Below are 23,346 nucleotides of genomic sequence, written 5' to 3' on the forward strand. Positions count from 1 at the left end.
GGCTGCAGATGCTGCATCGGAGACTGCAACAAGCTTATTATGCTTCTACTACATATGGGTGGATGTATTTATTTACTTCTTAAAGTGTAAGTCCAGGCAAAAACCTATTCTGCAGCCGTTACGGTTCGCTTTCCAGCAGCGCAAGCTGTGTGCAGGAGAGGACTGACAACGGCTGTGAAATGGTTGGGAAGTGACATCACCCATAGCCTAACTATGAAGCTTCCGTTGTCGACTGCCTCTCCTGCACCCGCCTCCACACTGAAGACGCTGCTGACAGCTGATGCTGGGACCGGATCAGCTGTAGAATAGGTAAGTACAGCAATTTTTGCTTTACAGGGTTAGATATATTAGGTTTAGAATGTGGCAGAGAGCAGGTTTAGCGTTAGTTAGGTTTTCTTCGAACTTCCACTTTAACTAACAATATCACAACAATACTAATTCACTCCCTGGTTATCTCCTGCCTTCCCTTCTCATTGACCCACCTTTACAAAGGCTATGCCCCTTCAATCTATCAATACTACTTTTGTTAGACCTTACTAACTGATCTGTGACTGCCAGCCCTCTCTGCCAATCTCTCCACTGGCTTCTGCTAGCCCAAGGTTAAATAAGACAAAATGCCAACAACAACATACAAAGCCATCCACAGCTCTTCCCCCAGCTACATCACCAACATCATATTGAAATATCATCCAAACTATCAACTCCCCTTCTTCCAAGACCTCCTGCTCACTAGCTCCCTCACCATCTCTTCCCGTGCTTGCCCCAAGGACTTCTCCAAAAGTTTTTCTCATACTCTAAAACTCCCTACCCCAATCTGTCTGGCTATTTTTTACCCTATCTGCTGATTCCTGAATATCCATCTCTTCAGGAAAGCCTATCCTAAAAATTGCACTTTTACCTTCTTCATCACCTCATCCCTCACAGTTATCAACTTTTGTACCATCCCTCTCCTTTAGATATTAAGCTTCTCTGAGCATGGCCCTCCCAATTCTCTTGTATCAAACTATATTGTAACTGTACTATCGATCATTAAATTGTGAAGTCCTGCACAAACTGTTTAGCACTATAAACTGTTTAATATAATTATTATATTATTATTTCATAAATTGTACCTTTTAATGCACCATGGCAGTCAACATGTGTCCTGAATCAGAGTAACCCTAAAGCCCCATACACACTATCAATTTTCCTGCAGGTTTTCTCTTCAGGTTTACCAAAACCATGTAGTGCAAGGGCCTGCCTGATTGCATACAAATTAAAACTCTTGAGGTTTGACCTCATATTAGATGGTTTCGGTAAATCTAAAGAGAAAACCTGCAGGAAAACTGAGATAGGTAGATTCACGTAGATTGGCCTAAAATTAGGACGGCCTAGCCTAGTCTTTTTAGGCTACACCGCCGTAAATTATTTAGGCTAGTAGTGATTCTCAAACCACTTACCTGCTAATTTTCGGCGGCGTAGCCTAAAACGAGCGGGCGTAAGCATGCCTAATTAAAATGACTAGGAGCAACTACATTTCCCAGTGCGCATTGCGGCTAAGTAGGCCGTACGGGCATATTGATTTCGACGCGTACGTAAACGACGTAAATCCCGATTCGCGGACAACTTGCGCAAACGACGTAAAAAATTCAAACCTCGCCGCGGGAACGGCGGCCATACTTAACATTGTTATTCCACCTCATAGGTGGAATAACTTTAGGCGGCCTATCGCGTACGGAAATAACGTTAATCGACTGCGGCGGGCTCGCGTTCGTTCGGGAATCGTCGTAAATGCTCATTTACATAATCTACGCCGGCCGCAATGGAAGCGCCACCTAGCGGTAAGCCAAAACATTGCAATCTAAGATAGGATGGCGCAAGCTATGTTTAAGTGTATCTCTGATAGAGAATACACTTAAACATAGGTCGGCTTAGATTCAGAGTTAGGTCGGCTTATCTGTAGATAAGCCGGCCTAACTCTTTGTGAATCTACCTAAGAGTGTGTATGGGGCTTCAGAGTTTTCCAGATAAAAAGCTACCTTAATGCAATTTCCCATGGCAACCTGGTGACCCTTTTTACTCTGAGCCCACTCTGGATGTGAAACCCACGGTGTGATATTTCTATTGATTACTGTGATAGGCATAACATTCATGAGACTCTTGTGAGTTCATTCTTCTGATTATTTCCAAAGTTTTTGGCTTACTATAGTAGGCATTCCACCAATGCTTTTCCTTTTTATCTGGCTAAAAGATGAATGTAGAAAAAAAGTTACCATTACAGTCCCTTTGCCTAAATCTTGTGCAGTGCTGTCACTTCAATAAACTCTCTGGGTATCAGAAGATTTTTTTAATTCTTAGATGCACAATACTTAAAATTGACGGGAATAATGTAAGCATGAAGGGGAGGATATTTATCCAAGCAGTGCTGTGTTTCCAACAGTGGGGCTGCACAGTTAAGTATACTTGTGCAATAAATATTATATTCCTTCTGAAACAAAATCAATAGATTTAGATCAGTAACATTAATTTTCCTAGGCTTTGAGTTTGAAACCTGTTAGGCCTCGTACACACGACCGAGTTTCTCGGCAAAAGCTAGCAAGAAACTTGCTGGGAGATATTTTTTGCCGAGGAAACCGGTCGTGTGTACATTTTCGTTGAGGAAACTGTCGAGAAACTCGACGAGCCAAAAAGAAAGCATGTTCTCTATTTCCTTGATGGGAATGGAGAAAATTGGCTTGTCGAGTTTCTCGACGGCTTCCCAAGGAACTCGACGAGCAAAACGATGTGTTTCGCCCGTCGAGTTTCTCGGTCGTGTGTACGAGGCCTTAGAGCTTCCATGACTTGATAAAAATAGTGGGGGAAAAAAAGGAACGGAAGGGAAAAAAAGCTGCATGCATAGAGCTTATATATAATTAAGTCTTTTGCTGGATGCTGACCCCAACACAGTAGAAACTAATTGTTAAAATATTGATTGTTTTAAGTTCACATTTAAGACAATTTTACATTTGCAAATTCTCAAGGGTAGGTCTGCCTTTCTGATTTACTTACATTTAAATCTTCTTTTTGCCTTCCATTCTAATCATCCTTTACCATGTAAATGACTGAGCCGGAGGAGGAAAAATGTAGAAAACACTGAAATGAACTTTTACCCAATTAAAATTTTACAAGTTTTACTGTTTTATCAACAATAGTAGAAACTTATTTCTAGCTCCATTAAATATTAATTGTGGAGCACATGCCTGAAATGGTTAGCCACATGCAAAGGAGATGTGATTGTCCCACTGCTATTTCTACAATCATCTTTACTTCTCCCTTGATACCCACTCTTCATTATTTTGTTGGCAGCATTTGAATTCAGAGCTGGTTATGATTAACCTGTACAATGTATTCCTCTTAATGCAAAGCTGTTTTCTTACCCCATTCAATTCGACAAAATGGAAAAAGAAAAGCATATAGCCTGAGGCCACATCAAATAATACTAGTGTCAAGCTTTAAAAAACATATTTGTTTTTTGTCCTCCAAGGACAAATGATAGGCATGTAAAGTGTTTTCTCTGTTCCTGTTTCAGGGAATACTTAGTTTAGATTTAACTTCTGTCGGAGAAAACATAATTTATTGTACCTGCCATATATCGTGTATCACCACTCCTGCTGTAGAGGTTAAAATCCTACACAGTAGATGACATGTGCGATTACACGCTTGCAAAACCTGATTATGATTTATTTTCTGCTTTTTTTCCCTTTGCAATGCATCATCTAAAACTCTACCACCTGCTCTCTATAGAACAACATACATCTAATGTAGTATTAGAGGCTGCAGTTTCACAGCTCAGAAAATAGGTTTTACACAGTACTGTTAGTCACCGGTTTCTGTCAGACACATGCACAACGTAATAACACCTGAAGTAACATATAATACAGTTAGATACGCAATAGACATATAAGGATATAGGTAAAGTTATGCCGCGTACACACGATCGGTTCAACCGATGAGAATGGTCTGATGGACCGTTTTCATCGGTCAAAAATGATCGTGTGTGGGCCCAATTGGTTAGTTTACTATCGGTTAAAAAAAAGGCAACTTGTTTTAAAATTAACCGATGGATTCCTAACCGATAGGACAAAACCGATCGTTAGTAGGCACAACCATCGGTTAAAAATCCACGCATGCTCAGAATCAAGTTGACGCATGCTTGGAAGCATTGAACTTTCGTTTTTTTTCAGCACGCCATTGTGTTTTACGTCACCGCGTTCTGACGCGATAGTTTTTTTTAACCGATGGAGTGTAGGCGCGACGAACCATCAGTCCGATGGACTGATCGCGTGTACGCGGCATAAGAGTTTTGACATATAACTCTGACCATGAGAGTACAAATATTGTAAGACCTGTCATAATGTAAGTAAGGTACCATATTTTAAATACTGAGTCTAAAGCTGCTGATGATTCTATTGAGAGCAAATTAATTTAACCTGACAAGTGGCATAAGCTTGTCAACATTTTTGACCATGAAAATCTACGCTTTTATAGCTGATATTAACAGAAGCCTGTCAAGTAGAACATCAAAGGTATATGCCCTCAGGATCTTCTCTTAGGGCCCTTTTCTTATACCTGTAACTCAGCAAGCAGCATAGAGAAGAGAGGGTAGCTATGTGCTGACAATCTGGGATTGGCACCATGATGTACCCATTCGATTATTACGGAATAGCACAAATTATCTGCCTTAAGCTACCTGCCTATTGTAGTCCTTGAATATAAACACAGAATTTGGCTCATTGGAGAACAAGGTTCACGTGAAATCTTAATCCTGGTGGTCTAAGGCAGGAAAGCAGAATTAAATGTGGACTTTGAACTTACCAGACAGTACGGCGATCGGTCACAGGAGCTGAAGAACGGGAGAGGTGTGTGTAAACACACCTTCCCCGTTCTTCACAGTGGCAATGTCACTGATCGTTTGTTCCCTGATATAGAGAAAGGCGATCAGTGACATCACATGTCCAGCCCCGCCCCACTACAGTTAGAAACACATATGAGGTCACACATAACCCTTACAGCGCCCCCTAGTGGTTAACTCTAAACTGCAATTGCCATTTTCACAGTAAACAATGCATTTTATAGCACTTTTTGCTGTGAAAAGACAATGGTCCCAAAAAGGTGTCAAAATTGTCTGATGTGTCCGCCATAATGGCCACAGTCACGAAAAAAATCGCTGATCGCCACCATTAGTAGTAAAAAAAAAATATTAAGAAAAAAGCTATAAAACTATCCCCTATTTTGTAAACACTATAAATTTTGCGCAAACCAATTGTTAAACGCTTATTGTGATTTTTTTTACCAAAAATATGTAGAAGAATACGTATCGGCCTAAACTGAGAAAAAATTACGTTTTTTAATATCTTTTTTTGGGGGTATTTATTATAGCAAAAAGTAAAAAATATAGATTTTTTTCAAAATTGGCGCTCTATTTTTTTTATAGCGCAAAAAATAAAAACTGCAGAGGTGATCAAATACCACCAAAAGAAAGCTCTATTTGTGGGAAAAAAAGGACGCCAATTTTGTTTGGGAGCCATATCGCACGATCGTGCAATTGTCAGTTAAAGCGATGCAGTGCCGAATCGCAAAAACTGGCCAGGTCCTTTACCTGCATAATGGTCCGGGTCTTAAGTGGTTAATATATCAACCCCTGTGGATCAAGCATGCATACTGATTATGTTTTGTGATTTATCTAGATATTAATTGGATGGCTTGTTCTCCCAGATTGAGTTAGGTGGCATTTAAGTACATAACAATTCTCTGCTTATGCAAATATAACAAATAAATACAAGCTGAAAACTGTGCATATAATGATTGACCACATTTTCAAAACAATTAGTAACTATCAGCATTTATCAAACTTTCTCGCAAGAGTTTAACTTCACTCCACTTGCAGTCCTTCCCTATTGATCCTTTGATGTGATGGGCATTCATACTGAACAATAGGGAAGTGTTGGAAGGGGCCAGAATTAAAGGAACGTTTTGCACACTAGGTAAGCTGCTCATATCGCTGGAAACACAGAATATGATTTTTTTTTCACTGGCTGTAACAGCTCTTTATGTATTTATTATATTCTCAGTTTAATTACCTTGGCTTGTGTCAGGTTTACTTTAAAAAGGGAATTAAGATAAGTTCACAAAGACTTTCTTATTGTAGTCCTAAAGTGGGTAGATGGTATATCGAATTTAGTTTCTTGATACCCATCCTGGCAAGACAGATTTTGCAGGTTTGCCTGTCAACAGTACATTAGTGGCATACATGGTCTGAGAAATTTGTCACAAATTTGTGTAATTCCACTATTGCACTCAAGACAGGCATGGACTGAAGTTCAAAGTCTGATGAAGAGCAAAGTCTTTTTTCGAGAAACGCCCACACAAAGGTTTGGATGTTATACCCTTATATTCCCACATCATGGACTTTAGGCTTGTTCCATTAGGACAAGATTACCATAAACAAAACAAAAGTTCCAGGTTGCCAGGCAAGACCATAGACCATAAACTGACAGAATTATATCAGGCAAAAGTTTAAGGCACTAGTCCAATGATGAGGAAACACTGCTCAAGGTGTGAGTGCTGCATATCTATTGTAGCTTTCAAATCAGATGTGCCTTTCAGGCTCGCCTCCGATATCAACAGGAAAAACGGATGATGCTTCACACTCTAGAAGGATGCCAAAATCTTTATTGTAGTGATCAACAAATAAAGCTATATACAGCACCTGGTGCTCACTGTGCTGTATATGCTTTTATTTGTTGATAACTACAATAAAGATTTTGGCATCCTTCCGGAGTCTGCAGCCATTCATCCATTTTTCCAAGAAGTTTAAGGCAGTTTGTAGAGAAAACAATAATTACAAGTAATGGTTTAATTTTATGAAGCTGTCAGGTTCAGAACTTCTGTCAAAGCTTACGCGTACCAGCAGCCTAAACACTGATAGAAAGTATTGAGCGGTATTTTTACTTTCCATTTGCCTGCAATTTCTGCTGTAGTCCTTCCTTTTTTTACATTTCAAAATAACTTACCAGCTTGAGAAGAAAGCAAATATGAACAAATACAAGGCAAATTAAACACATTTAATAACACCTTTCATTATGCTTTCACTTACACTGAGGCAATAAAATAAATTTTTTAAAATTCATTACAAACCAAACAGTATTTACTTCTGAAAATTGATATGCAAATAGATATAATCTGTTTTTGCACAGAGTCATTTTGTTGTTATGTTTTATCTATGTTCACGATTTTAGAAGACCTGTCAGTGCCACCCTTACCTATGTGGCTATATCTGCAAAACTTTGGAAGCAAACTACTCGGAGAGTGTCATTCATGTGTTTAGTGTTTGAACTGCATTAATCAGTACTAATCCAGTAACATCTGCAATAAACATCAAACTACACAGAAACACACAGTGAGGTTGATTTACTAAAACTGCAGAGTGCAAATCTGGTGAAGCTGTGCATGCTAGCCATTCAGCTTCTAACTTCAACTTGTTAAATTAAGCTTTAAAAAATTAAAAGGGTGACTAAAGGATTTTTTTTTTTAGCTAAATAGCTTCCTTAACCTTACTGCAGTACTGGTTTCATGTCCTCATTGTTCGTTTTTGCTTTGAAGTAGCTGTAATTCTGCTGTGATCTCCACACTTCCTGGTTGCCTGTTTTCTTATAACCATGGTACTGGGAGATTTTCACGGTGGTCTAAGCTGTCATTACTGTGTGTCTAAAACTCCTCAGAACCAATCAGATTCATTTTAAAAACAAAACACTGCCCTGGATTTGTTTGTTTTTTGTTCTGTGAGTCTTCCCGACTCACCTCTCACCCAGAACTTCATGTATGTACCTTTAAAAGCGAAAGTGATAGATTAAATTCAATTTTTAATCATTTTTAAAAGGAATCAGTTAACTTTTATGTCTCTATACCCAATAAACAGTCATTTCAGCGAAAACATTTTTTTCCTTTAGTGACCCTTTAATCTGGAAGCTTATTGGTTTTCTATGGAGAGCTTCACCAGAGTTTAAACTCTCCAGTTTTAGGAAATCAAGCCCAGTGTGTTTCTGGATTTTGGATTGCTTGTGAAGAATGAATGGAAAATTGTTTGTACATGGACAAAGAAAACACAATTACTCTGTTTTACATGAAAACTTTTTTCCCATTTATATCAAAATGTCTGTATTTGGAAATCCCTCAACAATATTTAAATATAATACTTGACTGTTAAGTTCAACCTAATACTAAACCAATCATTTTCCTGACATTAATCTTTTAATCCAACTTTTCTTTAACTGGAAATTGTTTCCTCCAAAATGTGTTAATTTTTTCAAGATGACTGCCAAGTTTTAGTACAAGCAGCATTTAACTACTTCTAATTCAACTACTTCTGATTTAGTAAAATTCAGTTCTTATCTAACTGTCTGAAATTTGAAAATGCATTGCCATAATCTCTACTTGTTTTAACAATTGTAACCAACTGTGGTATAAAATAAAAAAAAAATGCCCAGCATGCTCAACCTTTCTTCAACCGAAAATTGTTGCAATGGAAACTCATTTTTAATTCCTTGATTAATCAAATCTTCATGAATCTGTTTTTTTTTTTAAATCATGCTATGTTTTCTTGGCATAATACCACTCACCAAATATTTAAATATTGTAGACATTCCATTTGCTTGAAATGGAGCAGAATAATAAATCATACATGTGTATACAAGCGCTAAACACTTGTATTACATCCAGATGTCCAATGCATTGAAAGTCTTTTAATGTCTGAAGAAACACACATACCAAAATTACTTTCTCAGTGTTTAAGAGATTATTTGCAGATTGATTTAAAGCCCAACTCCAACGTTTTAAACCCCCCCCCCCCCAATCTGCATTAAGTAATTTCCAAGTACTTTGGGGAAGTTTAGGTTTGGTGGCTTATTCTAAGTCACCCTATAAAAGTAGTGCCAGTTTGAGGTAAATGCTTTTTTTGATCACAGACAATTTGAGTCAGCTTTCCAGTAGCATGTGAGCCAACCATAACTGCTATCCACGTTTATTTACATGGTACAAGGGACTGACAGAGGCTGCCCACAATGTAATTTATACAAGTCAATGCCATATTCCAAAATCCTAGGAAACAAACATTGTAAATGCTTAAAGTAAGCTATGTGAAACACTGCAGCAACAAAAAAAATTCCCTGAACAACCTAAACAATGGACAGTCTGACCTAAAATCATGCAGTGGAACTGCCTGCTATGAAGTAGTACTAATACATAGCATACGTTTGGTGAGGAACTTCCACTTGTAGAAATTTTGCAATAAGAACAGAAATGCTGCTTTGTGTGAACCTGAAGGATATAGCCTCTGTATGTACACCTGAACCATTAAGGTAAATGCACTTGGGGTGATTGTGGATGACCTTGTACAATACTCTTGGAAGTGCTGGTAAAAGAGGTGTCCCCAGGGACATCTTGGCAGTTGAAACTGCCTAGTTAAGGTATACAGCGCTCTCAAAAGAGAATGTGATAGTAATCAACGAAAAATCACAAGCCAGGTGCTAAAAATATGTATCCTCAAATTGTTGTGAATAAAGATTTGTTATATAAGCTTGACACAATTAAGGAGATTGTGGAGCAACTACTAGTACCGAAATCCTATATTATGATATTGTTGGACTATACCATAAACATACCTCTCAGAGTCACCTAGGAGTGAGAGAACAAATGAAAAAAAAAAAAAAAAAAAACATTTCCCCAACAGTTTAATTTTGGCTAGAAATTCAAACAGCTGTAAAAGAGTGTAAAATTATGTTGGTAAGGAAGCAATATTAGCAACTTCAACAAAAATGTACCACAAACTTGAAAAAACTTCTGCTACTTTGGATATATTATAGAGCAAGGTGTAACAAAATCCCAAATCCATAAGGTAGAGGATATTAGGAGCTAGCCTAAACCAGTCATAAAAAAAAAAACTTCTTGGGCATATAAGAAATATGAATGAGGTTTGGATTCTTCTGACCATGAATTTAAGACGAATAGCCAGGAACAAATCATGTGAATTTTGCAATGATCCATAGAGCTGTGTGCACCCTTTAACTCTGGGCAGATTACTCAGAAGAGTCAGTAATTGGCTGTTGCAAGGCGAGGATAGGGAGGGCTGGAAAACTGCATAGGGAGAGGTTAGCAGGCAATGCTTTACGTCTGTGAATTGCCGCTACCTTCTTTTTTTGCATGCATTCTTATTTTTGTAGTGTGGAGGTTGCCTAAATTTTAGTTTGTGGTTGATTTGAGGTCAGCAGTCATTTTTTGCTACTGTCACATTCAAGCACATCCAGCAAGCCATTACTGCAAAATTTAATTAGAAAAAAAAGTAGGATTTTGTTCACAAAACACTCCTGCATCATTTGAAAGATGTTGATTTACTAAAGATGGAGCGTGCAAAATCTGGTGCAGCTCTGCACGGTAGGGATGGGCGAACGGTTCGGCCCAAGCATACGTTCGGGGCCGAACTTTGGTTGTTCGGATGTTTGGGGCGAACAACGAACAATATGCAGAGTTTCAGGGCAAATTTGAAAGCCGCGGAAACCCCGTTAAAGTCTATGGAACACTAACATGAAAAAACCAAAAGTGCTAATTTTAAAGGCTTATATGCAAGTTATTGTCATAAAAAGTGTTTGGGGACCTCAGTTATTTTAATACCGCTTAAAGTGAAAAAATTTAAATTAAATATTCTTTTAAATTTTGTGCCTGTGGGTGTCTATAGTATGCCTGTAAAGTGGCACATTTTCCCCATGTTTAAAACAGTCCCCACAGCAAAATGACATTTCTAAAGGAAAAAAGTAATTTTAAACTGATTGCGGCTGTAATGAATTGTTGGGTCCCGCCAAAATACATAAAACTCATTGAATGTATGAATATTAAGGAGAACTAATTTTATTTCAAAAATTGCTTTGCCCCCCCCCACCCCAAAGCACTTTGCCCCCATGTTGATGGGGACAAGGGCCTTATCCCCCACAACCCTTTCCCAGGAAAATGGAAGCCCCCTTTAACAAGGGGACCCCCAGATCCCAGCCCTATATGAATTGGTAACGGGGTACATTGTACCCCTACCATTCCACAAAAAAGTGTCAAAAATTGTAAAAAGACAAGAGACAGCTTGGTACAAGTTCTTTATTAAAAAAATTTAAAATGTCCCGCAATGAAAATCCACGCCGCCTGAAAAACCGAAAATGAAAAAAAAAAGCCGCAACAGTTCCGCTGCTTTTTTTTTTATACTCCAGTGTGATGTGGATTTACATCGCTGGACATTTTTTTTTTTTTAATAAAGGACTTGTCCCAAGCTGTCGTCTTGTCTTTTTTTTACAATTTTTGACACTTTTTTGTGAACTGGTAGGGGGGTGACAATGTACCCGTTACCAATTCACATAGGGGGGGGCGGGATCTGGGGGTCTCCTTGTTAAAGGGGGCTTCCAGATTCCGATAAGCCCCCGCGCGCAGACTCCCACAATCACCGGGCAAGAGTTGTAGGGATAAGGCACTTGTCCCCATCAACATGAGGACAAGGTGCTTTGCGGGTCAGACCCCAAAGCACCCTCCCTTTGTTGAAGGCATGTGGCCTGGTATGGTTCAAGAGGGGGGCGCTCTCTCGTCTCCCCTCTTATTCTGCAGCCTACCAGGTTGCATGCTCAGATAAGAGTCTGGTATGGATTTTTGGGGGGACCCCTACACGATTTTTTTTTATTTTGGCACAGGGTTCCCCTTAAAATCAGGTCTGGTATGGATTCTGGGGGGCCCTACACCATTTTTTTTAAAAAAATTGCGCAGGCTTCCCCTTAATATTCATACCAGACCTGAAGGGCCTAGTATGGATGGACCCCCACGCTATTTTTTTTTTACATTTTTGTTTCGGAGTAATGGACTGGGGGGAACCCATGTCATTGTTTTCAATGAGTTTTATGTATATTGCCGAGACTCGATAATTCATTAGCCGTGATCAGTTTTAAATGACTTTTACTTTAGAAATGTAATTTTTCTGTGGTATTGTTCTAAACACGGAAAAAAATTGCCATTTTATAGGCATACTATAGACACCCCCCCCCCCCCAGGCATGAAATTTAAAGGAATATTTTATTTTTATTGTTTCAATTTAAGCATTATTAAAATCACTGCTTCCTACTACTTTTTTTTGCATTGATACATGTCCCATGGGGTAGGACCCGGGTCCCAAACACTTTTTATGGCAATAACTTTTCATATAAGCCTTTAAAATGAGCACTTTTGATTTTTTATGTTTGTAGACTTTAACCACTTAAGGACCAAGCCTGTTTTTCAGACTCGGTGTTTACAAGTTTAAAACAGTTTTTTTTTTTGCAAGAAAATTATTAGGAATCCCCAAACATTATGTATTGTTTTTTTTTCTAACCCCCTAGAGAATAAAATGGTGGTCATTGCAATACTTTTTGTTACACCGTATTTGCGCAGCAGTCTTACAAGCGCACTTTTTTGGAAAAAAATTTACTTTTTTGAATAAAAAAATAAGACAACATCAAAGTTAGCCCAATTTTTTATTTTATAAAAGATAATGTTATTCAGAGTAAAATAATACCCAACATGTCACGCTCCAAAATTGTGCCCGCTCGTGGAATGGCGTCAAACTTTTACCCTTAAAAATCTCCATAGGCGACGTTTAAAAAATTCTATAGGTTGCATCTTTTGAGTTACAGACTAGACCAGAATTATTGCTCTCGCTCTAACGATTGTGGTGATACCTCACTTGTGCAGTTTGAACACCGTTTTCATATGCGGGCGCTATTCACGTATGCGTTCGCTTCTGCGCGCGAGCTCGTCTGGACAGGGCAATTTAAAAAAATAAAATAATTTATTTTACTTGATTTTATTTATTTGTACACAGTTTTTTAAAAAAATGGGTCACTTTTATTCCTATTACATGTAAACATCCCTTGTAATATAAAAACTCATGACAGATCCTCTTAAATATGAGATCTGGGGTCAAAAAGACCTCAGATCTCATATTTAGACTAAAATGCAATAAAAACTTATCATTTGAAAAAATTACAACAAAAAAATGTGCCTTTAAGACGTATGGGTGGAAGTGACATTTTGACGTCGCTTCCGCCCTGCTATGCTATGGAGACGGGTGGGGGCCATCTTGCCCTCACTCGTATCCATGCCACAGAGGGAGAAGGACCCGACTGCCTCCGCCGCTACCGACGGCTCCGGTAAGTAGTGGAGGGTGCGGAAGAGTGGCGGGTGGGGGACCCCTTTCCCACCACCGATAACGGTCATCTCGCAGCAAATCCACCGCAAGGAGACCACCATTATCGTTTACAGGACCGGCCATGGAAAGGGTGGATATCTCGGTTGTGGCAGCAGCTGCTGCCGTTACAGAGATATCCATCTTTAAAGTGCAGACGTATATGTACGTGAGCCGGTCCTTAAGTGGTTAATGGTGTTTGCGTACTCATTTTTTGCCTGTTCCAAAGTTCTGGTCCGAACTGGGGGGGGGGGGGGGTGTTCGGCTCATCCCTAGTGCATGGTACCCAATCTGCTTCTAACTTCAACTTTTTCAATTAAGCTTTGACAAAAAAAAAAACTGTAAGCTGATTGGTTTCTAAGCAGAGCTGCACCAGATTTTGCACTCTCCAGTTATAATAAATCAGCCTCTAAGTGTGGAATCAATGTGCACCAAAATCACCCAATATTCACCACACCCCCTTTTACCCATAGTAAAAATAAATGTGAGGCTATACATCACTTAGATCTGTTGCCCTTGATGTCAAAATGTCCTGCCACTAGTAAATTCTATTATTTGAGGACTTGCACTCTACATTTTGGCCAATTTTTGCTGATCAAGGGTCGGTTCACACTGGAACACACACAGTCTCATGCAGTCCCATACATTTTAGTTTAGACAGCCCATACATTTCAATGGGCTGCCAAATGTACTGGAATATGAAGAAAGTAGTGCAAGCAATACTTTTGCAAACCACGTTTGAGTGGGTGGAAAAATGAATCTTACATTGATGTCAGGAAAAAAGAAATACCCCAGCATTTGTGGAGTTTTGAAAAAGAAAAAGCTTACATTGCTGGTCAATGTGAAAATATGCAATCATCACTTTTGCAAACGGTGTTGCACCAAACTACATGGTACTGCAGTACCATGCAGTTTGGTGGCTGAAAATACCCTGTGATTGCAAGATGATTTTGGATGTCATTAACAATTGGGACTATAGCCCAAGGAAACTGTCGAAGAACTCAACAAGAAAAAAAGAGAACAAGTCTTTTTTTCTATAAAAATTGGGTGATGAGCGCAAACTGAAATAGTGAAAGAAAACAATGTAGCAATATTACAGTGATCACAATCTATAAAAGGAGGTCATATATGTGATAAATATCACAAATAACCATAAGAAACAAACAGTGAAAATAGTCCTTTCAATAAAAAAACAAAAATTAAGGAAAAAAATCCAAAATTGGGTGAGTGCACAAATTGGTATAACAACTGATTCAGAAACTTCTGCCAATAGATGATACTGCAACAATCTGGGAAGGTCTTCACAGGTTTTGAGCTCACAGAGCGCTTACCTCCAAACAGTAGAAAATGCACCTCAACGAATTCCTTGGGCCACTGGAATGGGATTTGGAGCGTCCTCTGTAAATGGAAGCAGTCCCGGTCCTCAAAACGATAAGGTCAGCACACCAAGACAACCATGAGTGAATCATAGATGGAGTGAAGAAATACAAACTCTCATCGTGAAACATGTAAAGCATAAATGGTTTAATGAAGCTAAAAACTTGCTTACATGAAAAACGGGTTAAAAAACACCAAACATAGGCACTTCCGGTGGGACGGTCGGGGTAACACGTCACTTCCGGTCACGTCTAAGTGGGGGTGCCATTGATGGAAAACCTTTTAGGATTGTTCCTCCACCGGACTCTGGCTCTTATTATTTTAATTACAAGGGCTTTTGCAGCATAGTTCTGCTTGCTATAGTTTCAGCAAACTATGATTTTCTGTATATGGATGTCGGTATTAATGGTCGCCATTCTGATAGAGGTGTCATGACACATACCGAGTTCTTACGGCGTCTCACGAATGGCACCTTACGTTTGCCACCTGCGCAGGACAACGCCTCAACTTCGTCTTTGTGGCAGATGAGGCCTTTGCTCTTGGAACATCTGTTGAAGCCCTTTCCGATGAGGAACCTCACCCCTGAACAACGTATCTTTAATTACAGACTCTTAAGTGCCATAAGGGTGGTTGAAAACACCTTTGGGATTTTATCAATTCGTTTTCGCCTTTTTCTTACTGCCATTAACTTGGCTGAATACAAGCTGAACCATGTAGTGTTGTGCTGCTTCATCCACCAATTTTTTTTACGGAGGAATGTTGCCAACTACACTGGCTCTGGGCATACTGATGACCCCTCAGGTGAACGACCAGCTGAAGAGGCAGTGATGCCAACCCTGCAAATTGCTCGACCTGCTGTCTCCTCCCAGAATGCCCATCTTGTGCGTGAGCAGTATATAGAGTACTTTGTGGGTAGAGGGGGAGTGCCTTGGCAGCAAAATGTCCTGTGGACTATGTTTATATTTATTATAAAATAATTATCTGGACCTACTGTTGTCTGTGTTAATTCTTTTTTTCTCAAATGTCATTCTAATCATATTTGTCATTTGACCAACTTTTGATAACCAAGCAGATGTGCAAATTTCACTTTTAAATCTTGCATAAAGCTATGTAGAGTATTATTATGTGTTCTGGCTCTGCTACACCCCTTTTCCAATACACTGTCAATGTAACTACACCAAATTAACAAATATACTGGTAGTAGTGATCCTAGAAATAAGAAGCCACACAATTTAGGAATCTAAAATCATTTTTAATTCCATCATAATCAAATGTGCGTTTTTTAGTTTTTTACAAAAATAAAACATCGTTATTTGTGTATGATCACAATTATTTTTTCATAATTTTCTCTTTCTCTTTTTTTCCTGGCAAAACATGCATCTTTTAAAACAGAGCAATACACAACGCCAAATTTTTAAAACCAGAAATCACAATATTTTTAGCTTAAAACGCCATATGACACATTATTCAAGATTCTTCTCAACTTGGGAATATCTTGCCTTCCTCAGGTGGTATGAGCTCACCACTTTCCTTGTCAAATGTAGAAGAGGCCTAAATCAAAAATTTCCCTTATGATACCCTGTCTAAAATGTGTGTACATTCCAAACCATAATTACTCTAACCACAATTTTAAGTTACGATTGTTAAATCCACTTTGCACTGCAAGTGCATTTGGAAGTGCATTCGCTGTATATCTGAGGGGGGCAAATAGGATACCCAAAAATCATTTTGGAATCATGCCCATGATAGGATGTTACAATCAGCAGACCTTCCCCTAATTTTTGCTAAATAATGTTCAGCGCCTGCACTTCCAAGTGAACTTTCATTGTACTTGCAGTGCACTTGTAGTGCACATTTTTAATGATGTTTTGCAAAAATCACACACTGTGTGTTGTTCTTGAAATGTTAAATCTCCATGTAGGCCAAAATTAAACAACGTTTGTTGAAAAGTGATCATGAGGGAAATTGAAGGTTTGTGTCCTCATTTCTGTGTTTCTTCACATTTTGTCTTTGAATAGACAAACCATAAATTATTATCCCCAAATGTAAATGTAGGACCAGATGCAGTTCCGTTCAGTTTGTTGTGCATTTTTTTGTGTGTCAAAAATGTATGCACAGTGTTTTCCATGTATTACAATGGTTCTAGTTAGCTCTAGTTCCCATCATGCAGTCATTTTGAGCAACGGAAACTGACTACATGTTGTGAACTAGAGCCAACTCGAACCATTATAGAATACATGGAAAACACTGTGCATGCATTTTTGACGCACACAAAAATGCACACCAAACTGAACGGAACTGCGTTTGTGGTGACTTGGCCCTTAGGACAGTGTTTCCCAACTCTCCTTATCCAGGTGCATTATCAGGGTCCTATTTTCTCAAGTTTCCACTTTTGCCATAGGCGCATTGTTAATTTTTGTCTGTAATAATTTTACATTATTATGTTTATACTGCATACAATAAAGAAAAACGGACGTGGTCGAGCACCAGGAAAAGGGGACTGGAGAAACACTGACCTGAGACACTTAAAAAACACATATTGGAATTTGGTGTGAATTGACCTGCGATTTGAAAGGTAAAATCACAGGAAATGTCACATCATCTGAAATCGCAGTAATTCCAAGGAAATAGTGCGATTTTCCGAAATCAAAAATCTCTGAGCCTGTGCTTCAAAGTATAGTTACATAAATTTCCATGAAAATAAACAAAGACAGGAGGTAACAATTCCAAATAATCGTACCCCAAAAAAGGAGTTAAAATTTTCCTAACAGGTCGTAAGAATCCCGGATTCGTCTGTGAACACCAGTGGCAGCCTCCTTTAGTTTTTCAAGCTCTGTCATTGCCTGCAGCATATCAGCGCATCCTGGTAGTTGGTGGCCTTTCGGGAAGAAGATAAGAAATTAAAATGGGAATGCTGTTCAAGTGGCTGAGGCAACAAAAAGATGGGCACATTATTATTCACGGCTAGTTTTGGAAAATACTTACCTAAACCTAGACAGTCAATTAATTTTGTTGCACCCTGCTTGCTCTTTATAATACACCTACACCTAATTCTCCCTCACACATGTTCCGCCGTGTATTTCACATGCAGAATAAAGAATGTGGTCACGCCCCAGCGTCATGACGCACGGAGAGCGGAGTTTCACGCATGCGCAGGCTATATAATTTAAGAACGAGTGGTCAATGTACCGGACGCATGAACGAAGCCATTGTTGCGACTCAACGTCAAGCCGAAGGGATACGCGAAAATAAGGTAGGTGACTACATTGTGACACTAGTGGTTACTGCAATATTTGGCTTATAGAACCAAACCTAGATTGTAAGCAGGTTATGAGCTAAAAGCAAGCAATCATTGTGTGTATTGTATCCTTTATTGCAGACATCTGCTAAACTAGAGCCAAAAATGAAGGGTGGGAAACTGAATTCACACGATTTCATCTCTGCTTTTATCGAGCAATACAGATTGCACACCTGTCTGTGGCAGGTCAACCATAAAGACTATTCAAATAAAAATAAAAGGCAGACAGCAATAGATCAAATGGTGGAATTAGCAAAGACTGTGTACCCCAGGGCAAATGAAAATCTGATAAAAAAAATTAAAATTGGGAGCCTGAGGAGCATGTTTCTCAGGGAGCTGAAGAAGATCGAGGCATCTAAAAGATCGGGAGCAGCAGCAGAAGATGTTTATGTGCCCAAGCTGTGGTACTTCACCAGCCTGATATTTTTAAAGGACCAAAACTGAGCCACAACAACACCTCTCCACACTACCCTCCACATCAGCAGAGGCCACAGATACTGAGGCAGATCCTACACAGGATGAAGAGGAGGAGGAGCTCAGCTTGTCATTCAAATATACAATGATGTTAATGTGTTTTTATGATGGCTCCAAAATTAGAACATAAACAAAGTGAGTTGCATATCAAATAGACAGTAATGAAATAAAGAGATTTGGACAAGAATGAGAAATGCTGGAGCCATAATGATAGGCTTTGCTTTTTAGACATTCAAGTTGCAAAAGTAATGAGCTGAAAAGTGTTTGGGATTGATGGCACCAAAATGATGCTCCTTTTTCACACACAGGAACTTGGCAGCCAAGAAGAGGCCGGGCCCCAGCAGCCAGTCAACTCAATGCCAAATCCCTACCCTGCACCCTCCTAGAAAAAGGGCCAAGAAGAGACAACATCTGGATGAGGCCACAGCAGAATTTCTTAGTAGGGCCACATCGGTCATCACCACAGCACCCGATAGTGCTGAAGGGTTTGGATGTTTCACTGCCTATAAGCTGCATGAGGTTGATGCAGATCAAAGGGAGCTATGTGAGGGGATCATCATACAGCTCCTTAGCAAGGCCAGGAAACGGGAGCTAACCCCTAAATCCCATGTCTGTGATTTTGACCACCCACCTCCACCTCCTCAACAACAGGCCTACCCACCCCAGCCAACCTACCAACCCCAGCCAACCTACCCACCCAAGACAATCTACCCACACCAGCCAACCTACACACACCAGCAAGCACACCCACTCCAGCAAGCGAACCCACCTCAGCAGCATGGGGGTCAGTGGCCAACTCAGAGCCCAGATTTTAGGGGCTACTAATTTTTGATAGTAGTTTCTGTATTTTATTTATATTTTTTTGTTTTGAGTTTTTGATGGATAATTTGCAGTGTGGATTAAAAAATTCTCAGTTTGATGACAGAAAATATGTCTTTTTATTATTTGTTGTATTTTAGTTATGCCCAAGAAGCAAAATGGCCTCAGCTGATGTGGATATAAGAGTGGAGAGTGTTGTGCGTGGTTCAGTCTGGTATGACAATAAAATGACAAAAAAATCAGCCTGTTGTAGTATCACAGCCTGGGAACATATATGTCTTCTGCTGCTGCTCCCCATCTTTTTGAGTCCACGATCTTCTTGTGCTCCCTATATTTTACGTACTGCTCAGGTTCCCAATTTTTGAGCTTAAAACCTAATTTATGTATGCCCTGGGGAACAGAGGCTTTGCCAATTCCACCAGTTGATCTATTGCTGCCTTCCTGTTGATTTTGATATGTCATTCTTTTTATTATTTTTTTTCAAGTAAAATGAAGATGATAAAAAATCTTTGATTATGTTTTGAAATTTGAATGTCAGTTTGTGAGTAGGCAGGTCCTTTGATAAAATTAAAGGGACACACATAGAGTAGTTGGTACTTTGAGCATAATTAAATCTAGGGGATAATGGGGTTGTGCGAACTTGACTCACAAAATAATAGAGAAATTTGTTTGATTCATATAACCAAAATACACTAATCCAAAGTAAATACATTTGTTGTCAATCCGTCAGTATCACCAGAAAAGCAGGTTTTAGTATTATGACATTATAAAGAAGAAGAGCATATGCGCTGCTTTTCTTGATTTCAGAACTTGCCGCGTCACAAATGTGCACTTTCAAATACGAATGCTAGTTTTACTAGACAGAATGCTTCCGGGTGGTCTTTGCTTCTGAGCATGCGCGTTTGTACTTTGTCCAAAAGTCCGATTGCTTGCTGTACACACGGTCGGACTAGGCACCATCAGACTTTTATTGAGTAAAGTTTGTCCGTTTGCAGACCAAACTTTTTGTCCGATGAAACACGAAAAAGTTGGTCCGATGGAGCATACATACGATCGGACAAATTAGAAAACTTGTTGATTTTGAAGTTTGTTGGCCGAAAGTCTGACCGTGTGTATGGGCCTTAAAGAATCTCCATTTTATAAGCTAAAGCTTACTATAGCTAATAATTAATTAATAGGTGGTAACACCTTTTTAGTATCTTATGTGTTGTATATATCAAACTATTTAGGACCTGAGCCCTAATTTTTATCTCACCTCATGGTGTAGGTTGCTATACTAACCAAAGGGAAGTTGCTGTATTACTGGCTATATGTGTATACCTACTGTGCTGTAACCCCTTTGTATTATATATTGATTTTCTTGGTGGTTTTGTTAGGATCCACCTGATCCTTGCTTATATATTATTTGCTGGTGCGTTACACCCTCTTAAATTGTATATATTAGAGAGAGAGAGAGAGAGCAGGGGTCAGGAGTATGTAGTGTAGCCTTCAGCTTACAGGGTGTAGTGGTCAGGAATACGTGACATACTGCCCATTACATTCATGGTCATTGAGAGGAAAAAATGCCCCTTTACATTGTTCAATGGGTAAGAAGGTTGCCCATTACATTGTGGGACAGTGGAAGAAGAAAACGCCTCTTAGCATTGGTGTTATGGGAAAGAAGAATGTGTATTAGGGATTCGTGGGAGGAAGAATTCCTCCTAAATTGGTGTCATCAGAAAAAAGACTACCCCAGCATTGGGTTTCAGTAGGTGGAGAATTTCCTCTTACATTGGTGTCAGGGGAGAAGGAATACCCTAGCGTTAGTGTGGACTTTTGAAAAAGAAAAAACCCTACATTGATGGTGGAATGTAAAGATAAAATCCCCTTACATCAATGTCATGTATAAGAAGAATGCCCAAAACATTGGTGGTCAGTGGGAGGAAGTCTGAGGCCTCGTACACACAACCGTTTTCCTAGACAAAATCCATCAAGAAACTTGGTGGCAGAGCTTTTTTGGAGAGGAAAACAGTCGTGTGTATGTTTTTCATCGAGAAAACTGTCGTGGATCTCGACGAGAAAAAAAGAGAACAAGTTCTCTTTTTTCTCGTCGGGAGTCTCAATTTCCTCGTCGTGTTTCTCGTCGGGCTGGTTTACGACAAGAAACACGTTTGTGTGTATGCTTAGAAACCCACGCATGCTCAGAATAAAGTATGAGACGGGAGCGCACCTTCGGTAAAAGTAGCGTTCGTAATGGAGATGGAGATGGAGCACATTAGTCACGCTGTAACAGACTGAAAAGCGCAAATCGCCTCTCACCAAACTTTTACTTAACATGCAGTAACATGAAATTAGTAAAAGCAGCCCCAAGGGTGGCGCCAGTGGAATCAAACTTCCCCTTTATAGTGCCGTTATACGTGTTGTACGTCACCGCGTTTGAGAACGATGAGATTTTGTCTTGACAGTGTGTACGCAAAGAAAGCTTGACAAGATTCTCGACAAGCCTGACAAGGAACTCGTCGAGGAAAACTATGTTTCTTTTACGACGAGTTTCTCGGTCGTGTGTACGAGGACTGAGAGGAAGAATGCTTCAGCACTGGTGTCAGTGGGAAAATAAATGGCCTTTACATTAATGTTAGCACAAGGAACGACACCCCAGCTTAGCAGTCAGTGAGAAGAAGAATGCCTCTTAAAGTAATGTGGAGTGATTGGGAGGGAGACTGACTCTCTGAGGCCCCATATACACGATAGAATCCATCCGCTGAAATTTATCCGCGGATCGGTTTCAGCGGATCGGCGGATTTATCTGTTGGTCCGCTGGAACGTACACACAAGCGCCAAAAAATCCCCGCGAACCAGAACGTATGCAACGTAAACCACGTAAGACGTCACTATAAAGGGGAAGACCAAAGTCAACGGCGCCGCCCTCTGTTCCGCTTTTGCTAGTTCCGTGTTACCGCGTGCTAGTGAAGGTTTGGTTAGAGCCGATTCGTGCTTTTCAGTCTCCGTGTTTTGACAGTAGGTATTCTCTGGTTCAGTGCGTTTGCTTGCGGGTTCGCAGTTGGCATTCGGGCACAGGCTTTCAGCACGTTTCTGCGTACTGTGCGCTCGTATCTGTTTGTCGTGCGTTCTTAGCAGGTTGTGCTGGATTTGGGGGTGCTTTCTGTTGGAGTGTGTTCTTGACTGACCAGCCGGCCGGTTTGAAGCCATGATGGAGCAGCAGCGTCGATTCTCGCAAATTGGTGCTGGTTATGGGATTGCTTATGGCCATGTCCAGCGAACCAGTTGTTTGGCCAGGAACAGTGGGAGGAGGCGTTTCTGGGCCAAGAATTGGTTGCGCCAGCGTGACCAGTTTTCTCATATGCCTCTGCTTAAGGAACTCCAGGAGAATAATCCTAATGACTTTAGGAATTTTCTCCGCATGACGGACCCCGTATTCAACCGTCTGCTGGATCTTCTGTCCCCCTATATCACGAGGCAGGACACTGTGATGCGCCAAGCCATCACGGCCGAGCAGAGGCTTATTGCCACGTTGCGGTACCTGGCGACTGGGAGGAGCCTGCAGGACCTCAAGTTCTCGACAGGCATCTCTCCCCAGTCGCTTGGGGTCATCATACCGGAGACGTGTACTGCCATCATCAGAGTTCTGCAGGAGGAGTATCTTAAGGTAAGTTTCCTCATGTTAACATCACAATGTTTTTTTTTTAAATGTGTGAGAAAGTCTAATTTTTTTTATTCCCTAATAACCATGAGATTGTAATCTGCTGTGTGTTGGATGTTCCCTTTTCTCCCCATGCATGTTGTTAACCTTTACATGTTTGTTTTGGGCCTACCTGCATATTTTGTCCTTACCCACCATAAACCTGTCCAGCATGCTATCCTAGGCCCAAACCCACCTAGCCAATTTTTGGGTGATTTTTTGGCTAATCCATTGTAGCTCTGACCCCCCCCTCCTCCCCCCCGAAAATTGTTTATTGCTCTATCATCAGAGGGATGTGGAGTCTGATAATTAAGTGGGCCTATATTTTTTAAAATAAATACTCACTTCACAATGCTTGTAGGAAATGTGAATCCTGTTGTTGATGTTGCACAATGGTGGTTTTTGTATTTTGTTTGCAATGTTTATGTGCCAAAGTACTAA

Source organism: Rana temporaria, chromosome 5 (assembly GCF_905171775.1).
Source record: "Rana temporaria chromosome 5, aRanTem1.1, whole genome shotgun sequence".
NCBI classification, from domain to species: Eukaryota; Metazoa; Chordata; class Amphibia; order Anura; family Ranidae; genus Rana; species Rana temporaria.